Source organism: Schistocerca americana, chromosome 3, assembly GCF_021461395.2.
Source record: "Schistocerca americana isolate TAMUIC-IGC-003095 chromosome 3, iqSchAmer2.1, whole genome shotgun sequence".
NCBI lineage: Eukaryota > Metazoa > Arthropoda > Insecta > Orthoptera > Acrididae > Schistocerca > Schistocerca americana.
Genome location: NC_060121.1, coordinates 905,454,370 through 905,473,905, shown reverse-complemented (window position 1 = coordinate 905,473,905; position 19,536 = coordinate 905,454,370).

Below are 19,536 nucleotides of genomic sequence, written 5' to 3'. Positions count from 1 at the left end.
TTATATCCCACACTGGTTTCTCTCGCAGTACTTGTAACTTTCGGTAGTGCACCTCTACACTACGCAGACATAATTAGACCAAATTGTGTCTACTGTGTTCGCACGCGAAGTCTTCACTCCGGCAGTCTCCTATCACGAAATCCTGTTTCCCTCTTCGCAAAACAACCTTTGTCTGATCCTTCCGTATCGTCTTTCCCCACTTCCAAAGATATTCGTTTCCCAGTTTATATAATATTACACATAAAAATACAAAAATTATTATATTCTTGGTTTGGATGTTACCTGTTCTTCGCTGGTACACATCGTAGTCTCACAAACCTTCAATTGAAGACGGTTGAGCGAATGATATTTTCCTTGTGTTTACTGCGTACTCCAGCAAGTGGAAGAGTTACGTTGTACCAGATGCTGCTCTGTGTGACAGTACAGGTAAGTTAAAATGACATTTGCGTTACGTTTCTAATAACGGCATGTTTACGTTAATGGCACACTGTGATATGTTTTTGAACATCTCACGAGTGAAGGACTCTCTTCTCTCTTATTTATGACACAGGCCTCTAGACTATACATCATGATTGCCAGCAGATAAGCTTTATACATGGTCTGTCTGGCTCTTTGAGGTACTTCCTTGTCCCAGATTAGGTTTCGTACTTGGTGGAAGACGCTAGATCCTTTTGTTATTCCATTTAAGACTTCTAGTTTACAGCTTCCATCGCGTGATATGATGTTACCCAGATAATTGAAGCTTTTCACACGTTCTCCCCCTTCAGTATCATGTGACAAGGTGTGGGTGTTCTGCTCATCTTCATTGACACTGTCTTGTTCCTACTCACAGTTTACTTGAATTTTTTTAATTTTTGTGTTTCAGTAATCTAGTCTCCTCTTAACCTCCATTTACGTCTCTCCCGAAATGGCTATGACATCAGCAAAAACAAAAGCGTTGAGATCTTCATTTTCTTCTTCCTTGATTTCTTTCGTGATTGTGTCCTTAGGTCAGCTCTACAAAAAACTGGAAGAGACAGAGTTAGGAAAGAGTATGTAAGGAGAGACCTGCTGGTGACATTGACTACAGAGAAGAGACTGAGTGCTTTGAGATTGAAGTGGTTCAGTCATGTGAAGCGAATGCACCCGACATGAACTCCACGCCAGTATTTGGAGATGGAGGTACCCGGAAGAAGACCAAATGGGTGGCCTAGAAAGAGATGGAGAGACCAGGATAAGGAAGGTCTCAAAAGGAGAGGAGTAACATGGGATGTAGTGGAGAGGGAAAAGCTGTACCCCGGCAGAAACCAATGGAGACATATCGTTCACAACGTTCCTACCCGGTTTCCTGGAACGAAATCCTAATGATGGTGATGATGAAGAGTGGAGGAAGTCGATTACCGAATAAAAAGATGTAGGGTGCTTTTTAAAGAAGACGTTCTCTTGTTCATATATTCGTAAGAAGGCAGTGGTGGTGATGATGATAAGTTCCTGTGGGACCAAACTGCTGAGTCATCGGTCCCTAGGCTTACACACTACTTTACCTAACTGAAACTAACTTACGCTGAGGAAAACACACACACCCATGCCCTAGGGAGGACTCGAACCTCCGACAGGGGGAGCCACGCGAACCGTGGCAAGGCGCCTGAGGCCGCGTAGCTGCCCCACGCGGCAAAGAAAGGCAGCCACACTGGTTAATGTCCTCCTAATAGCTAAATAACATTTCTTTGTTAGATTTTTTATTTTCATTCTCGACAAAAAAATTGTTTGAGGTAATCAAATGAAAAATAAAACATTTTTGTTTTGCCTTCATTTTTGGTAAGATTGATTACTCCGAGGACTGTATACAGAATGTCAACAATGTACAGTGTGCAGTTTATTGTTGAAAGCCGTCTGAACTGATGAGTGTGTCGACTGAGCTTGAAATTGGAGAAGACGGAGTTTCGTTCTCTTACTAAACGTTGTCATTTGAAAGGTTGGTCTGCTGTACAAATAAAAACAGAATTGGATGAAGTTCACTTCGACTCCGCACTAGTACTGAAGACCGTTTACTTTTGGATTCATGAATTAAAACGTAGGACAAGCACAGAAGACGAAGTGGGCACCGGCCTTGCTATAGAAGTCATCACAATGGAAACCAATGACAAAATCCTTGATACGGTAATGCAAGACCGCCGAACAAAAATTCGTGAGATTGCTGAGACTACAGGCGTCTCAACTGAGCCAGGGCATAATATCCTGCATGGAGAATTAGCTGCCGCGCGGGCTTAGCAGAGCGGTCTTAGGCGCTGCAGTCTTGGCCTGTGCGCCTGGTCCCGGCGGAGGTTCGGGTCCTCCCTCGGGAATGGGTGTGTTTGTTTGTCCTTAAGATAATGACCTTAGCAGTTAAGTCCCATAAGATTTCACACACATCTGAACATTTTTGAGAATTAGCTACGAAGAAGCTGTTGCCGCGATAGCTCACTGTCGACCAAAAACGCATCCGGCACAACCTTTCGACACAGTATCTGGTGATGTTTAATCGCAATCCTCAAGACTTTTTGTGCCGATTTATGCCTTTCGATGAAACCTGAATCCCTCATAGCACAGGAGAGTCAAAACGGCAGTCAAAACTGTGGATAAGGCTGGTGAACGTGCACCAATTAAGTCAAAGACCATTCTGGCAGTTGGTAAAGTGACGGTCACTGTCTTTTTGGGATTCCCAAGGAATAATCCTCATACACTACTAGTAAAAAGGCAGAACCATAACTGGCCTCTATTATCCTTCATTGTTGGATCATCTCAAACTTACCGAGCGAGGTGGCGCAGTGGTTAGCACTGGGCTCGCATTCGGGAGGACGACGGTTCAACTCCGCGTCCGGCCATCCTGATTTAGGTTTTCCGTGATTTCCCTAAATCGCTACAGGCAAATGCCGGGATGGTTCCTTTCGAAGGCACGGCCGACTTACTTCCCCGTCCTTCCCTAATCCGATGAGACCGATGACCTCGCTGTCTGGTCTCCTTCCCCGAAACAACCAACCAACATCTCAAACTTGCGTTGGATAAAAAAAAGACCAACATTGGCACACAAAAAGTGCTCTTTCACTAGGATAATGCACCATCCCACACATTACCAATGACAATGGCGAAAGCGCATGAATGGAGCTTTGAATTTGTTTCTCATCCGCTCTATTCAAAAGGCTTGGCCCCAAGTGTCTTCTTCCTGTTACCCAACTTGAAACATTGGCTTACTGGGAAGAAATTTTCGTAAAATCAGGAATTGATAGTTGCAGTCAACGAGAATTTTGCAGAGTTTGACAGAACCTATCTTTAGAGGGAATGAAAAAGCTGAAGGATCACTAGACCAATTGCAATCCATTAAAGGAGAAGTAAGGTCAGTTGTTTACGAAACGAACATTTTTTTCCTTGCGAGGAAAAAAATATGGTTCAAATGGCTTTGAGTGCTATGGGACTTAACACCTAAGGTCATCAGTCCCCTAGAACTTTATTCAATAACATATATAATATTCATACAAATTAACCCACCACCTTAGTGATTGAAATGAAATGAAGTCCCATACTTCTTTACAGAGCGTAGGGGAACGATGCGGGAGACCCGCACCGCTGTACTAGGCAAGGTCCTAGTGGAGGTGGTTTGCCGTTGCCTTCCTCCGACCGTGATGGCGATGAATGATGATGATGAAGACGACACAACAACACCCAGTCAACTCGAGGCAGGAAAAATCCCTGACCCCGTCGGGAATCGAACCCGGAACCCCGTGCTCGGGAAGCGAGAACGCTACCACGAGACCACGAGGGGCGGACACCTTAGTGATTAGTGGGTCCTAATGTTAATGTAATATTATATGTTATCAGCAGCTATTATTATTATTATTATTACAGTGTTACAATGGTTATTTATGAGCTACAGACAGTGTGACGCAGTACATGTTAATAGGCAGACTACAATTATTAATCTATACGCTACTACCTAGTTGTTAATTTTCCTACCTACTTGTTAATTCCTAACTGCCTGCAGCGTTACAGGTGTGTCAGCCTAGATATAAACCTACTTCAAGGCCCTGCTCATCGAGCTAATGCCGATGAGCGTGCCCCTGACACTGGGCAGGTCAAAATTGCTTGTCGCTGCAGGTTCCTAATTTAGTATCTACTTCTAATGCTACTAACTACTGTACTAACCTACGTCAATTCCGGTGCTATCTTAGTCAAGAATAAGTGTACCCCGGTCCCCCTAGAACTTAAAACTACTTACACCTAACTAACCTAAAGGACATCACACACAACAATGCCCGAGGCAGGATTCGAACCAGCCACCGCGCGGTTCCAGACTGAGGCGCCTAGAACAGCTCGGTCACATCGGTCGGCCTTGCAAGAAAAACTGTGTTCATTATTACAGGCAAAGTGTAAGCGAAATTGTTAGAAGCTTAGTGCCTTGCGGCGCTGTAATTTTGCAGTTGGCAGGAAAATATCAGAATATTTGAAAGGGAAACGTAAGAATCCCGATCTTGTGCGTTGTATAGTTCTAATGCGCCATCGACGTCAATCTCGTACGTGCGGATCGGTCGCCGGCATTTTAATAAGAGGTGTTGCTGCGGCAGTCGTGTGCTGTGACGTGTGATGCGAGACAGCCCCGTCCGGCAGCGCGCTTTGTTCCTCGTAGGTCCGCGCCGCCAGTGTGGACACCTCGAGCCGAGCTGGCGCGGTCCTTGCCTGTAACCTCAGCGCCCGGAAAGCCGCGCGCCGGCCTTGCTCGCTATGCAGCGCGAATGGGCGGGGCTGCCGCCGTTGCACGGGATGCCTGGGGGGGGGGGGGGGGCTGTGCACACACTGACTGATTAACGGTATCGTCACAAACTCACGAAGGAATGGTCCAATCCGACATGTCAAAATCTGCCCTGATCTTTTTCACACAAGAACACAACGAAGGAAGCACAAAGTCAAAACTTTATCTGCTGACATGCACTGCAAGAATTTTTTAAGAAGTGCTGAAAATTGCAACAAGTTCATAGCTCACCAAAAGGTTTAGCAGGAGGCAGATTTCAGACTACCTAACAGAGCAAAACGAAAATTTCTGTTCCGACACTGACAATGTTGAGTGTTTATGGAAAAAGTTCAAGGCAATTGTAAAATGCGTTTTAGACAGGTACGTGCCGAGTAAAACTGTGACGGACGGGAAAAACCCACCGTGGTTCAACAACAAAGTTAGGAAACTACTGCGAAAGCAAAGAGAGCTTCACTGCAAATTTAAACGCAGCCAAAAACTCTCAGACGAACAGAAGCTAAACGATGTCAAAGCTAGCTTAAGGAGGGCTACGCTTGAAGCTTTCAGTTAATTCGAAAGTAAAATTCTATGTACCGACTTGACAGAAAATCGTAGGAAGTTCTGCTCTTACGTTACATCAGTAAGTGGATCTAAACTGCATATCCAGACACTCTGGGATGATAATGGCATTGAAACACAGAACGACACGCGTAAAGCTGAAATACTAAACACCATTTTCCAAAGCTGTTTCATAGAGGAAGACCGCACTGCATTTCCTTATCTAAATCCTCGCACGAACGAAAAAAATGGCTGACATGGAAATAAGTGTCCAAGGAATAGAAAAGCAACTGAAATCACTCAACAGAGGAAAGTCCACTGGACCTGACGGGATACCAGTTCGCTTCTACACAGAGTACGCGAAAGAACTTGCCCCCCTTCTAACAGCCGTGTACCGCAAGTCTCTAGAGGAACGGAAGGTTCCAAATGATTGGGAAAGAGCACAGGTAGTTTCAGTTTTCAAGAAGGGTCGTCGAGCAGATGCGCAAAACTATAGGCCTATATCTCTGACATCGATCTGTTGTAGAATTTTAGAACAAGTATTTTGTTCGCGTATCATGTCATTTCTGGAAACGCAGAATCTACTCTGTAGGAATCAACATGGATTCCGCAAACGGCGATCGTGTGAGACCCAACTCGCCTTATTTGTTCATGAGACCCAGAAAATATTAGATACAGGCTCCCAGGCAGATACCATTTTCCTTGACTTCCGGAAGGCGTTCTATACAGTTCCGCACTGTCGCCTGATAAACAAAGTAAGAGCCTACGGAATATCAGACCAGCTGTGTGGCTGGATTGAAGAGTTTTTAGCAAACAGAACACAGCATGTTGTTCTCAATGGAGAGGCGTCTACAGACGTTAAAGTAACCTCTGGCGTGCCACAGGCGACTGTTGTGGGACCATTGCTTTTCACAATATGTATAAATGACCTAGTAGATAGTGTCGGAAGTTCCATGCGGCTTTTCGCGGATGATGCTGTAGTACACAGAGAAATTGCAGCATCACAGAATTGCAGCGAAATGGAGGAAGACCTACAGCGGATAGGCACTTGGTGCAGGGAGTAGCAACTGACCCTTATCATAGACAAATGTAACGTGTTGCGGACACATAGAAAGAAGGATCCTTTATTGTATGATTATAGTATAGCGGAACAAACACTGGTAGCAGTTACTACTGTAAAATATCTGGGAGTATGCGTACGGAACGATTTGAAGTGGAATGATCATATAAAATTAATTGTTGGTAAGGAGGGTGCCAGGTTGAGATTCATTGGGAGAGTCCTTAGAAAATGCAGTCCATCAAGTAAGGAGGTGGCTTACAAAACAATCGTTCGACCTATACCTGAGTATTGCTCATCAGTGTGGGATCCGTACGACGTCGGGTTGACAGAGGAGACAGAGAAGATCCAAAGAAGAGCGGCGCGTTTCGTCATAGGGTTATTTGGTAAGCGTGAAAGCGTTACGGAGATGTTTAGCAAACTCAAGTGGCAGACTCTGCAAGAGAGGCGCTCTGCATCACGGCGTAGCTTTCTGTCCAGCTTTCGATAAGGTGCTTTTCTGGATGAGGTATCGAATATATTACTTCCCCCTACTTATACCTCCCGAGGAGATCACGAATGTACAATTAGAGAGATTCGAGCGCGCACGGAGGCTCTCCGGCAGTCGTTCTTCCCGCGAACCATACGCGACTGAAACAGGAAAGGGAGGTAATGACAGTGGCACGTTAAGTGCCCTCCGCCACACACCGTTGGGTGGCTTGCGGAGTATAAATGTAGATGTAGATGTACAAGGGGTGGAGATATGTACACCCCACCGTTGTTGTCGCAGACAGCGCATGTTTTATTCGTTAGAATTCGTAACTCTCTTAACATAATAATTATCAGTTGTCTCTGCGGTATCGCTAAGAGATAACAATAGAGATGAAACCGAATTCATTTTCTTTGTGTTTTCTTCGAATATGCTCCATAATACCATCTATCTTTGTACAGGTTCCAGAGTTCACAGCAACGTGGAATCCAATTATGTTTCTGGGTTAAATCTTGCAAAGATGAAATATGAAGAAAGCGCTTTGCAGTCGAAATCACCTATTTTTCCTGTCATTAGTTAATTTCTTGGAAATTCATTCTCACGATATCGACATTTTGTTAGAAATTGTGTAAACATTATAAGAAACAGGAAATAACTCTGGCAATTCCGTCAATTGTCGATGACTGTTGTACTAACTGAAGTTCAGAACAAAAAAACAATACCTTTGAAGCCAAGGGAAAACATGTACAGTAATTGCTTTTCTTGACAAAAAGAGGCTGTATATTTTTTGATTAAACGAAGGGGTGAGAAAGCGCCTAAAGCTAAGCAGTTGCAAAGCCGATACCGTTTCGTAAAATCTGAACGCAAATTGTATAAATGGAAGAAATATTTATACCAAGTACAAAATGAAACTTCCTGGCAGATTAAAACTGTGTGCCGGACCGAGACTCGATCTCGGGACCTTTGCCTTTCGCGAGCAAGCGCTCTACCATCTGAGCTACCCAAGCAAGACTCACGACCCGTCCTCACCCCTTTAATTCCGCCAGTACCTCGTCTGCTACCTTTTAAACCTCACAGAAGCTCTCCTGCAGACCTTGCAGAACTAGAACTCCTGGAAGAAAGGATACTGCGGAGACATGGCTAGCCACAGCCTGGGGGATGTTTCCAGAATGAGATTTTCACTCTGCAGCGGAGTGTGGTAGGAGACGACGTACTGGCGGAATTAAGGCTGTGAGGAGCGGTCGTGAGTCATGCTTGGGTAGCTCAGATGGTAGAGCGCTTGCCCGTGGAAGGCAAAGGTCCTGAGTTCGAGTCTCGGCCAAGCACACAGTTTTAATCTGCCATGAAGTTTCATATCAGCGCACACTCCGCTGCAGAGTGAATATCTCATTCTGGAAACATCCCCCAGGCTGTGGTCAGTCATGTCTCCGCAATATCCTTTCTTCCAGGAGTTCTAGTTCTGCAAGGTCTGCAGAAGAGCTTCTGTGAGGTTTGGAAGGTAGGAGACGAGGTACTGGCGGAATTAAAGCTGTGAAGCCTGGCACGAAGTCGGCGTTCCATAACATCCCAAAGATAATGTATAGGATACAGGTCAGGACTCTGTGCAGGCCAGTCCATTACAGGGATGTTGTCGTGTAATCACTCCGCCACAGCCTGTGCATTACGAACAGGTAATCCATCGTGTTGAAAGATGCAATTGTCATCCCGGAATTGCTCTTCAACAGTGGGAAGCAAGAAGGTGCTTAAAACATCATTGTAGGCCTGTGCTGTGATAGTGCGGCGCAAAACAATAAGCGGTGCAAGCCCCCTCCATGAAAAACACGACCACACCATAACACCACCACCTCCGAATTTTACTGTTCGCACTACACACACTGTCAGTACCGGGCCTTCGCCATACCCACACCCTGCCAGCGCTTCGTCACATTGTGTGCCGTGATTCTTCACTCTACACAACGTTTTTCTACTGTTCAATCGTCCAATTGTTACGCTCCTTACACCAAGCGAGGCGTCGTTTGGCATTTATCGGCGTGATGTGTGGCTTACAAGAAGCCGCTCGACCATGAAATCCAAGTTTTCTCACCTCCTGCCTAACTGTCATAGTACTTGCAGTGCATCCTGATGCAGTTTGGAATTCCTGTGTGATGGTCTGGCTAGATGTCTGACTATTACACATTACGACCCTCTTCAACTGTCGGCGGTCCCTGTCAGTCAACAGACGAGGTCGGCCTGTACGCTTTTGTGCTGTACGTGTCCCTTCACGTTTCCATTTCACTATCGCATCGTGAACAGTGGACCTAAGGGTGTTTAGGAGTGAAGAAGTGTCACGTACAGACGTATGACACAAATTACACCCAGTCACCTGACGACGTTCGAAGTCCGTGAGTTCCGCAGAGCGCCCTATTGTGCTCTCTCACGATGTCTAATGACTACTGCGGTCGCTGATATGGAGTACCTGGCAGTAGTTGGCAGCACAATGCACCTAATATGAAAAACGTATGTTTTTAGGGGTGTCCGGATGCTTTTGATCACATAGTGTATGACACATTCGTATACAACAATACCAGTGATAAGTATTAGTGAATTAATGTTTTCGCCGCTTTATATCTGTCTTACTGAGTACTGGTAGACCAGAGGGCAGTCAGATAATGCAGAAAGAGTGTCTGGCCGTTATGGAAGGCTGTAGGCCTTTCCAAAGGACAAACACTCGCACAGCAAGGAGGAAATCGGGTAGAAAGTTCTAACCAGTACACTGCATGTGGACTAAACTCCCCCAAATACGTGCCGTCTGTTTTGTATCCTAAACGACGGAAATCCATTGTATTTTTTTGTATGTAGACTGCCCACTGAGCCGAGGAGATATGTGTCACGAGCATACAATGACATGGAGTGCAGTATTGCAGGGCCGTGCCCTCTACGGAAAGCCAATATTCTGAGAAACGGACCTGGAATGAGACCGGAGACCATCCAGCTCTTTCATGCTTAAGAACATGGCACCCACATCAGTCAGGCTGCCTTGTGGTTGACTCTGCTACGGAAGAATAAGAGCAGCTACCACTGCATAGTAAAAATAAATTCTAGAGTGGGAGAACATAAATCACTTTGCATATGTCGAGGAGGCCTGGTTGGCTAAGAAACTGGACAGATGGTGGAAGTCAGAAGCTTCTCGCCTCTAAGCTCTTGCACTAAAAGTCCATACGACATATTAATTGTGTTTAACTTGAGAGTGAAAGGGAGATGGTTGCATTACTAAAACTGAATTGATTGGTCGGCACTCAGAAAAATCACTGTCGTTGGTGCTTGTACATGGTGAAAATCCACACGCAAAAAGATTCTGTTTCTTGCTAGGAGCACGCTGTGGAAGTTTCTTCTATCTGAGACTCGCCAGAGGACACTTCAGCTGAGAGAGGGACTTCGATTATAGTCTCTGACGGAGAGCAGCCTTCGGTGCTGGCCACATGACTTAGAATTTTCAGCCACTCGCAGGCACGATAGGATGTATGCGGGGATTTCAGATTGACGTTAGCATTTTTATGTTACTGATTCAAGTACCATTATTAGCTATTTCGAACTCACCATGTGCTCAATAAAGATAGAGAGTGCACGCCATGATTCTTTCTGTAATTCTTTCTTTCTTCTCTGATTAACATTCGGCAATCGCTGTGTGATCTCCGTGAGCTTAGTCGTGCCCCCAGATGTAATATTGACTTTAAAGTATTCACCTCAACCATTTGCCTGACCTTTTTCAAGGTACTAATATTTTAATTCTGTTTTAATTTGTGGTAAGAATTAATAAACATAGCGGTTTAATTTCTTTCTGTACTTGTGTTTAACTTGAATTCCACAGAAAATTTCAATATACCATTTTTTATACTAACCTTGCTTTATTCAGTAGTTTGAAGGAAGTCCCTGATTCAGCATCTTGCGAGTTACAGCACCTACGTTTCACGTATGCCAGAGCCACCCCTGTTTAAGAAAATAAATTCATTGACGTCCAATATAAAACACCTGTAATTAAATTCGCATGATTCTATGAGAAGCAATCTGATTATTGATAAGGTTATCCAGTACATATCGTTCTGACTTCCACAGAGTATGTTGACGGCTCAGCTTTAACCTCACAACACTACATTTGAAGAAAGAAACATATTGGTCATGATAAATCAACATCATAAAAAAATGTTTACTGTTACAAAGCTATCTCAAAACCAAGTTTGGAAGTGTTGCAAGGGCCTTTCGTACTTCAAGAGTATATTGTTACTGCTTTTATTATTATATCTGACGACATTGCTTCTATCTGTACATTGAGTATTACAAAATAAAACGTGTGTAGTGCATTTGTATATTCACTAATGTCGAACCGAAGCACTATAGAGTTTATAGTACTTAGTCACCTTCTTACGATACATATTCTGCTAGCATTCACTGTCCACACTGCAAGAAACCATGCGAGCAAGTGTTAACTATGTAGGTAACAAGACGAGTTTCTAACAATGTACCGCAAAACCGAAAGTACACTCACGAATATTTTGAAAATTATTGTTGTTCTTCTTCTTTTTCCTTCTTCATGGATCATGAGATTTCACCTGTTGCAGTCAAGCAGGTCCAGTCATCAGTTCTGTGGTATTCCCCTCTCTCTTACCCGTCTAGGTTTGTAGTCAAGTCTATTTTCATACAGTCTGTCTACAAGTTCTCACTATCTTTTCTGTATAGGTCTATCTTCCTGTGCCGTAATCAACTTGTAATTCATTTCCGACGCCATAATTTCTGAAGCGATCTTCTCTGACGCATTTTTTAACACTACGGCGAAATCTCGCTTCCGCTTTGAGATAACAGCCCCTTACCTTGTGCAGCATTCGTAATGTGGCTAGGGGACAACTGAATTACCGGCAAGACAGCAAGGAAAAAGCTGATGGATCTAAAAATCCTTCAATGAAAATGACCAGTTGCACTTTACAGTTAATAACAGTTAATCATGCGTGTGTAGCCAGAACTAATTCTCGATTGTTTATTACTGTACAAGTACGTTTTGCGACCTATTACTGTAACAAATCTTATAAATACTGGTTGCGTACTATTGGTAGGCACGTGAAGTTTCCTGATGATGCAGTCGCTAATATCTTGACAATAATTCATTTTCGTATGTATATAAACAGTGCGAACAAAACTTTCCATCTGTTAACGGGTACAGTACACTTCTATAAAATACTTTAGAAGACTAGCAAAGGCAAAGGGGGCATTCCTAGCCAAAAAAAGTCTACTAGTATCAAACATTGATCTTAATTTGAGGTTGAAGTTTCTGGGAATGTACGTTTAAGGCACTGCATTGTATGGTAGCGAAATATGGACTGAGAGAAAACTGGTAAAGAAGAGAATCGAAGCGTTTGAGATGGTTGCCATAGAAGGATGTTGAAAATCAGGTGAACTGATAAGAAATTAGGAGGTTCTCTACGGAATCAGGGAGGAATAGAACATCTGCAAAACATTGACAAGAAGAATGGGCAAGATAATGGAATTTCGGTTAACACACGGGAATAGTGTCCATGGCACTTCATGAAGCCCAATAAGGTAAAAGTTATAGGGGAAGCAGAGATTAGACTACAACTAACAAATAAGTGAGTATGTTGGGTGTATTTTAATATGTGAGGACGTTGGGCTGATAACTTCGTCGTTGAGCGTCCCTAACTCACACTCAGCACGTTGGAAGCAAGTTCTACTCTGAAAAGAAGAGATTGGCACAGTCTTTGGGCAGCAAAGATCATGCAGCCAACGGCAATTTCAGAAGTGACATATTAACATAACTGCAGTTTCCGCAGTAGAACAACAAAAAGAGTTCAATGTACAAACTATGTTCTTAATGGAAAATAAAAACACAAAAAGACGAACAAATATGCCCAGTAGTAGTAATAAAGGCGCCACACTGGAGAAATTTTCAGGTCAGGAAATTCATATAAGTGTGAAATACAAAGATAAATTCGTTATAGTAATTAAAAAACACAAAATTACGACCCAGAGTTCGAACTAGGCCAGTTGCAGGGGACAATGACGTCCAAAGCAAGCTACAATTGAATACTGAACAACGACGTCGTTTACGGAGGTATGTCCTTAATGCAAACTAAAGGCACAAACAGATGTCCCAGTTTTCGAACTGGGCTGTTTCCATAAGAGGACAAAATCCATACAGGTCACAGCTGGATACCGGCGTCTGTTAAACAGCTCAATAGCAAGTAATACCTGTATATATAGCGAACCAGTGTACTGAAGTGGTTCTCCTTGCAGAGAGGGGCAAGCCCCTCGCTATCAATTTTTTGTGCAAGACCGCCTGTGCGTCTGTGTACTTGGTACACACCAGTGTGACATGGTTCAGATCCGCCACCGTCTTTGTGTCCTGATCACAGTGTCCGGAAGCAGTAATTTTCAGCCAGTATAGGAGAGCGGGGTAACGCCAGTGTCCCAGACTCAGGTAGTTGAGAGAGGTCACATGACGTCCACTAATTTGTGTCGAAGTAAACCATGGCCGAGAAGAGACGTTTGTTTATATGACGGCCAGGATGCATCACTTACAGTGCTGCGATACATGCCATTCACAATTCCAGTTGAAAGTAGCTTTCTTGTCCATCGAGTTGAAATCCACATCTGCGATTGGTGTTGCGCGGAGCAGTCTTTTCTTAATGCTCCTCTTAGCGACGTGGTCAACAGTTTCATTATGGAGAATCTACATAAGTACTGCGCAAGCCACCGTATGGTGCTTCGTGGAGAGTACCCTGTACCACTACTAGTCAGTTCCTTATCTGTTCCATTCGCAAACTAAGAGAGAGGAAAACGATTATCTATATGCCTTCGTACGATCCCTAATCTCTCAAATCTAATCTTCACAGTCCTAAGGCGAAATGTACGTTGGCGGCAGCAGAGTCTGCAGTTAGTCTCAAATGCCGCTTCTCTAAATTTTTTCAGCAGTGCTCCTCGAAAAGAACGTCGCCTTTCCTCCAGTGATTCCAATTTAAGATCCCGAAGCGTCTGCGTAATAATTGCGCGTTGTTCGAACATATTGGTAACAAGCTTAGCAGCCTGTCTATGAATTTCTTCGATATCCTCGTTTAATCTGCCCCGGTGCGGGTCCCAAACATTCGGACGATAATAAACAATGCGTCGCACTAGTGTCCCATACGCAGCCTCATTTACAGATGAACCACACTTTCCTAAAATCCTGCCAATAAACAAAAGTCGACCATCCGCCTTTCCTTCTATAGTCTTTGCTTGCTCATTCCATTTCATATCGCTTAGCAACGTTATGCCTAGATATTTAATTGAGTTCACTGTGTCAAGCAGCACGCTACTACCAGTAATACTGTACTCAAACATTGTTGTTGTTGTTGTGGTCTTCAGTCCAGAGACTGGTTTGATGCAGCTCTCCATGCTACCCTATCCTGTGCAAGCTTCTTCATCTCCCAGTACTTACTGCAACCTACACCCTTCTGAATCTGCTTAGTGTATTCATCTCTTGGTCTCCCGCTACGATTTTTATTCTCCACGCTGCCCTCCAACACTAAATTGGTGATCCCTTGATGCCTCAGAATATGTCCTACCAACCGATCCCTTCTTCTAGTCAAGTTGTGCCACAAATTTCTCTTCTCCGCAAATTCTATTCAATACCTCCTCATTAGTTATGTGATCTACCCATCTAATCTTCAGCATCCTTCTGTAGCACCACATTTCGAAAGTTTCTTTTATCTTTTCTTCTGCACTATTTATCGTCCACGTTTCACTTCCATACATGGCTACACTCCATACAAATACTTTCAGCAAAGACTTCCTGACACTTACATCTACACTCGATGTTAACAAATGTCTCTTCTTCAGAAACGCTTTCCTTGACATTGCCAGTCTACATTTTATATCCTCTCTACTTCGACCATCATCAGTTAATTTGCTCCCCAAATAGGAAAACTCATTTACTACTTTAAGCGTCTCATTTCCTAATCTAATACCCTCAGCATCACCCGATTTAATTAGACAATATTCCATTATCCTCATTTTGATTTTGATGATGTTCATCTTATATCCTCCTTTCAAGACACTGTCCATCCCGTTCAGCTGTTCTTCCAGGTCGTTTGCTGTCTGTGACAGAATAGCAATGTCATCGGCGAACCTCAAAGTTTTTATTTCTTCTCGATAGATTTTAATTCCTACTCCGAACTTTTCTTTTGTTTCCTTTACTGCTTGCTCAATATACAGATTGAATAACATTTGGGATAGGCTACAACCCTGTCTCACTCCCTTCCCAACCACTGCTTCCCTTTCATGCCCCTCGACTCTTATAACTGCCATCTGGTTTCTGTACAAATTGTAAATAGCCTTTCGCTCCCTGTATTTTACCCCTGCCACCTTTAGAATTTGAAAGAGAGTATTCGAGTCAACATTGTCAAAGGTTTCTCTAAGTCTACAAATGCTAGAAACGTAGGTTTGCCTTTCCTTAATCTATTTTCTAAGAGAAGTCGTAGGGTCAGTATTGCCTCAAGTGTTCCAAGATTTCTACGGAATCCAAACTGATCCTCCCTGAGGTCGACTTCTACCAGTTTTTCCATTCGTCTGTAAAGAATTCGCGTTAGTATTTTACAGCCGTGGCTTGTTAAACAGATAGTTCGGTAATTTTCACATCTGTCAACCCCTGCTTTCTTTTGGAATGGAATTATTATATTCTTCTTGAAGTCTGAGGATATTTCGCCTGTCTCATACATCTTACTCACCAGATGGTAGAGTTTTGCCGGATCTGGCTCTCCCAAGGCTATCAGTAGTTCTAATGGAATGCTGTCTACTCCTGGGGCCTTGTTTCGACTTAGGTCTTTCAGTGCTCTATCAAACTCTTCAAATATTATGAGTTTCTTTTTTCCAACTCACCTGCATTTGCTTACATTTTTCTGCATTTAGAGCTATCTGTCATTCATCACATCAACTATAAAACGTCTTGTATCTCCTACAGTCGCTCAACGACGATACCTTCCCATACACCACACCATCATCAGCAAACAGCTGCAGGAGCTGCTTACCCTGTCCACCACATCATTTATGTATATAGAAAGTAATAGCAGTCGTTTCATGTGAGAAAACGGCAAACAGAGTTTCGCACGAGCGATGCTTTTTAAAACCGTGGTGATTTGTGAACGGAAACTTTTCCGTCTCAAGGAAATTTATTATATTCTGACTGAGAATCTGCAGCAAACTGACGTGAGAGATATTGGTCTGTAATTGTGCGGCTCTGTTCTTTTACCCCTCTTATACACAGGACTGATCTGCGCTATTTTCAAGTCACTTGGTACTTTTCGCTGGAAAAGATAATTGCGATAAGGTCAAGCTGAGTAAGGGACCAATCTTTGTGAACCCGATTTGGTGTTCCATTAGGACCTGGAGATTCATTTGATCTCAACTCTTTCAGTTGTTTCTTTCTCTACACAGCGATGCTTATTACTGTGCCCTCCACGTGGGAGTCTGCGCGATGCTCAAACGACGGTATGTTTGTACGGTTCACCTGAGTGAACGATTTCTTAAATGCGAAATTTAAATCTTCGGCTTTACTTTTGCTGTCTTCTGCTGCCACACCGGACTGGTCAACGAGTGACTGGATAGAAGTCTTAGATCCACTTAGCGATTTTACGCAGGACCAGAATTTTTTCGGATTTTCGACAAGATCTACTGCCAACGTATAACAGTGGCAGCTGTAAGCTTCGCGCATCTGTCTTAATGCTTCATGCCTTCATACCCTTTTATCCAAACCAAGCGTACGTCAATGCCCATTGTCCGCGCCTTTATAATGGCCCTCCAAGACGCACATATTACGTTAGTCTTTCTATCAAATGCCGGATGTTCTAATTTCTGCAACACACTTTGGAAGCCCGTGAGGATAAACACGAGCCGAAAAGTCTGCGTGCCATAATAAATAGCTTCCCTGATGGCCAGTAACTCCTCCTTGTGGATAGACGATTCAGGCAGCAATGAAGACATTTGGTATGTGTGTCTAGAGGGGCTTTCACAGCCATACGTAGAGATGCAAGCATACTGTGTCCATGGTCGGGTAAGGAAGTGCTTCAGGTCGTGATTAATATTCGTCGCTGTTCTGAAAAGTAAAACACCGGGGCTGTTGTGAAGAAAGTACCAAACGGAGAGCGCGAGGAAGTGAGTTTCGTATCATGTAGAACAATCGGTAAAAGATGTCGCCATGTCTCAAAGCTGCGAATTAGTAAGGGAGTTCGGCTCGCATTTCGTCTGTAAAGTGCCTGCGTGAGCTCCAGAACACACAGAAGGAATGAGCCGTATCGAAATACGGAGGGCGTTTGAAAAGTCCGTGCAAAGACTGAGATATGGCACCAACGGCGTGTATCGAGGTCAGTTTTAGTTAGTAGCATCTTTGGAAAGAACGCACACCAAATTTCAGGCATAATGATCTATTTCTTTGTGTTTGGCATTCGTGTGAATCAAGGAAGTCGAGTGATTGTCAAAATATGGACGAATAAGAATTTCGTGTGGTGAGTAAACACTACTGTATGAAAGGCAAAACGCCTCAGGAGACTAAAGAGAAGCTTGATAAACATTACGGTGCACCTTTCGATTAGAACAGTTTATAAGGGTGTCAGAATTTTCGGAGTGGCCATATGGGCACAAGTGATACTGAGCATTCTGGATGCCATGTGGAGGTTACGACTCCAGAAATCATTGATAAAATCCATGATATGGTGCTGGATGACAGAAGAGTTAAGGTGCGTGAGATTGCTAGTGCTGTGGGGATCCCGAATGAAGGGGTACATAATATTTTGCATAAACATTTGCACATTAGAAAGCTATCCGCAAGATGGGTTCCGCGACTGTTCGCGCTTGACCAAAAACGGAATCGTATGAAGTGTTGCAAGCATGGTTTGCAGCTGTTCAGGCAGAATACGCAGGACTTTAAGCGTCGTTTCGTCACTGTGGATGAAACATGGATACATTACTATGCTCCTGCGACCAAACAATAATCTAAACAATAGGTTACCAAGGGAGAATCTGCACAAAAAAGGCGATTTTGATCTTCGGCCGTGCGGTTCTAGGCGCTGCAGTCTGGAACCACGAGACCGCTACGGTCGGAGGTTCGAATCCTGCCTCGGGCATGGATGTGTGTGATGTCCTTAGGTTAGTTAGGTTTAAGTAGTTCTAAGTTCTAGGGTACTAATGACCTGAGAAGTTGAGTCCCATAGTGCTCAGAGCCATTTGAACCATTTGATCTTCGGCCGGAAAGGATATGACGACTGTCTTTTGGGATTCGCAAGGGATAATACTCATCGACTATCTGGAAAAGGGCAAAACTACCACAGGTGAATATTATTCATCGTTATTGGAGAGTTTGAAAACCGAGCTGCAAGAAAATCGCAGGCGATTAGACCGCAAAAAAGTCCTTTTCCATCACGGCAATGCACCAGCACACTCCTCAGCAGTTGTGGTTGCAAAATTAATGGAAATAGGATTCCAAATCGTTTCACATCCCCCCTATTCTCCAGACTTGGCTCCCTCGGTCTACTATTTCTTCCCCAATTTGAAGAAATGGCTGGCAGGACAATGGTTTTATTCAGACGAGGAGGTGACTGCAGCAACTAATAGCTATTTTGCAGACTTGAACAATTCTTATTATTCGGAAGGGATCAACAAATTAGAACAGCATTGGACTAAGTGTATAAGTCTAAAAGGAGACTATGCCGAAAAATAAAAAAGGTTGAAACCAAACACGTAAGTACACTACTGGCCATTAAAATTGCTACACTAAGAAGAAATGCAGATGATAACGGGTATTCATTGGACAAATATATTATACTAGAACTAACATGTGATTACATTTTCACGCAATTTGGGTGCATAGATCCTGAGAAATCAGTACTCAGAATAACCACCTCTGGCCGTAATAACAGCCTTGATACACCTGGGCATTGAGTCAAACAGAGCTTGGATGGCGTGTACAGGTTGTACATGCAGCCCATGCAGCATCAACACGATACCACAGTTCATCAAGAGTAGTGACTTGCGTATTGTGACGAGCCAGTTGCTCGGCCACCATTGACCAGACGTTTTCAGTTGTTGACAGATCTGGAGAATGTGCTGGCCAGGACAGCAGTCGAATATTTTCTGTATCCAGAAAGGCTCGTACAGAACCTGCAACATGCGGTCGTGCATTATCCTGCTGAAATGTAGGGTTTCGCAGGGATCGAATGAAGGATAGAGCCACGGGTCGTAACTCATCTGAAATGTAACGTCCACTGTTCAAAGTGCCGTCAGTGTGAACAAAAGGTGACCGTTATGTGTAAACAATGGCACCCCATACCACCACGCCAGGTGATACGTCAGTATGGCTATGACGAATACACGCTTCCAATGTGAGTTCATCGCGATGTCGCCAAACACGGATGCGACCATCATGATGCTGTAAACAGAACCTGGAGTCATCCGAAAAAATGACGTTTTGCCATTCGTGCACCCAGAATCGTCGTTGAGTACACCAGCGCAGGCGCTCCTGTCTGTGATGCAGCGTCAAGGATAACCGCAGCCACGGTCTCCGAGCTGATAGTCGATGCTGCTGCAAACGTCGTCGAACTGTTCGTGCAGATGGTTGTTGTCTTGCAAACGTCCCCATCTGTTGACTCAGGGATCGAGACGTGGCTGCACTATCCGTTACAGCCATGCGGATAAGATGCC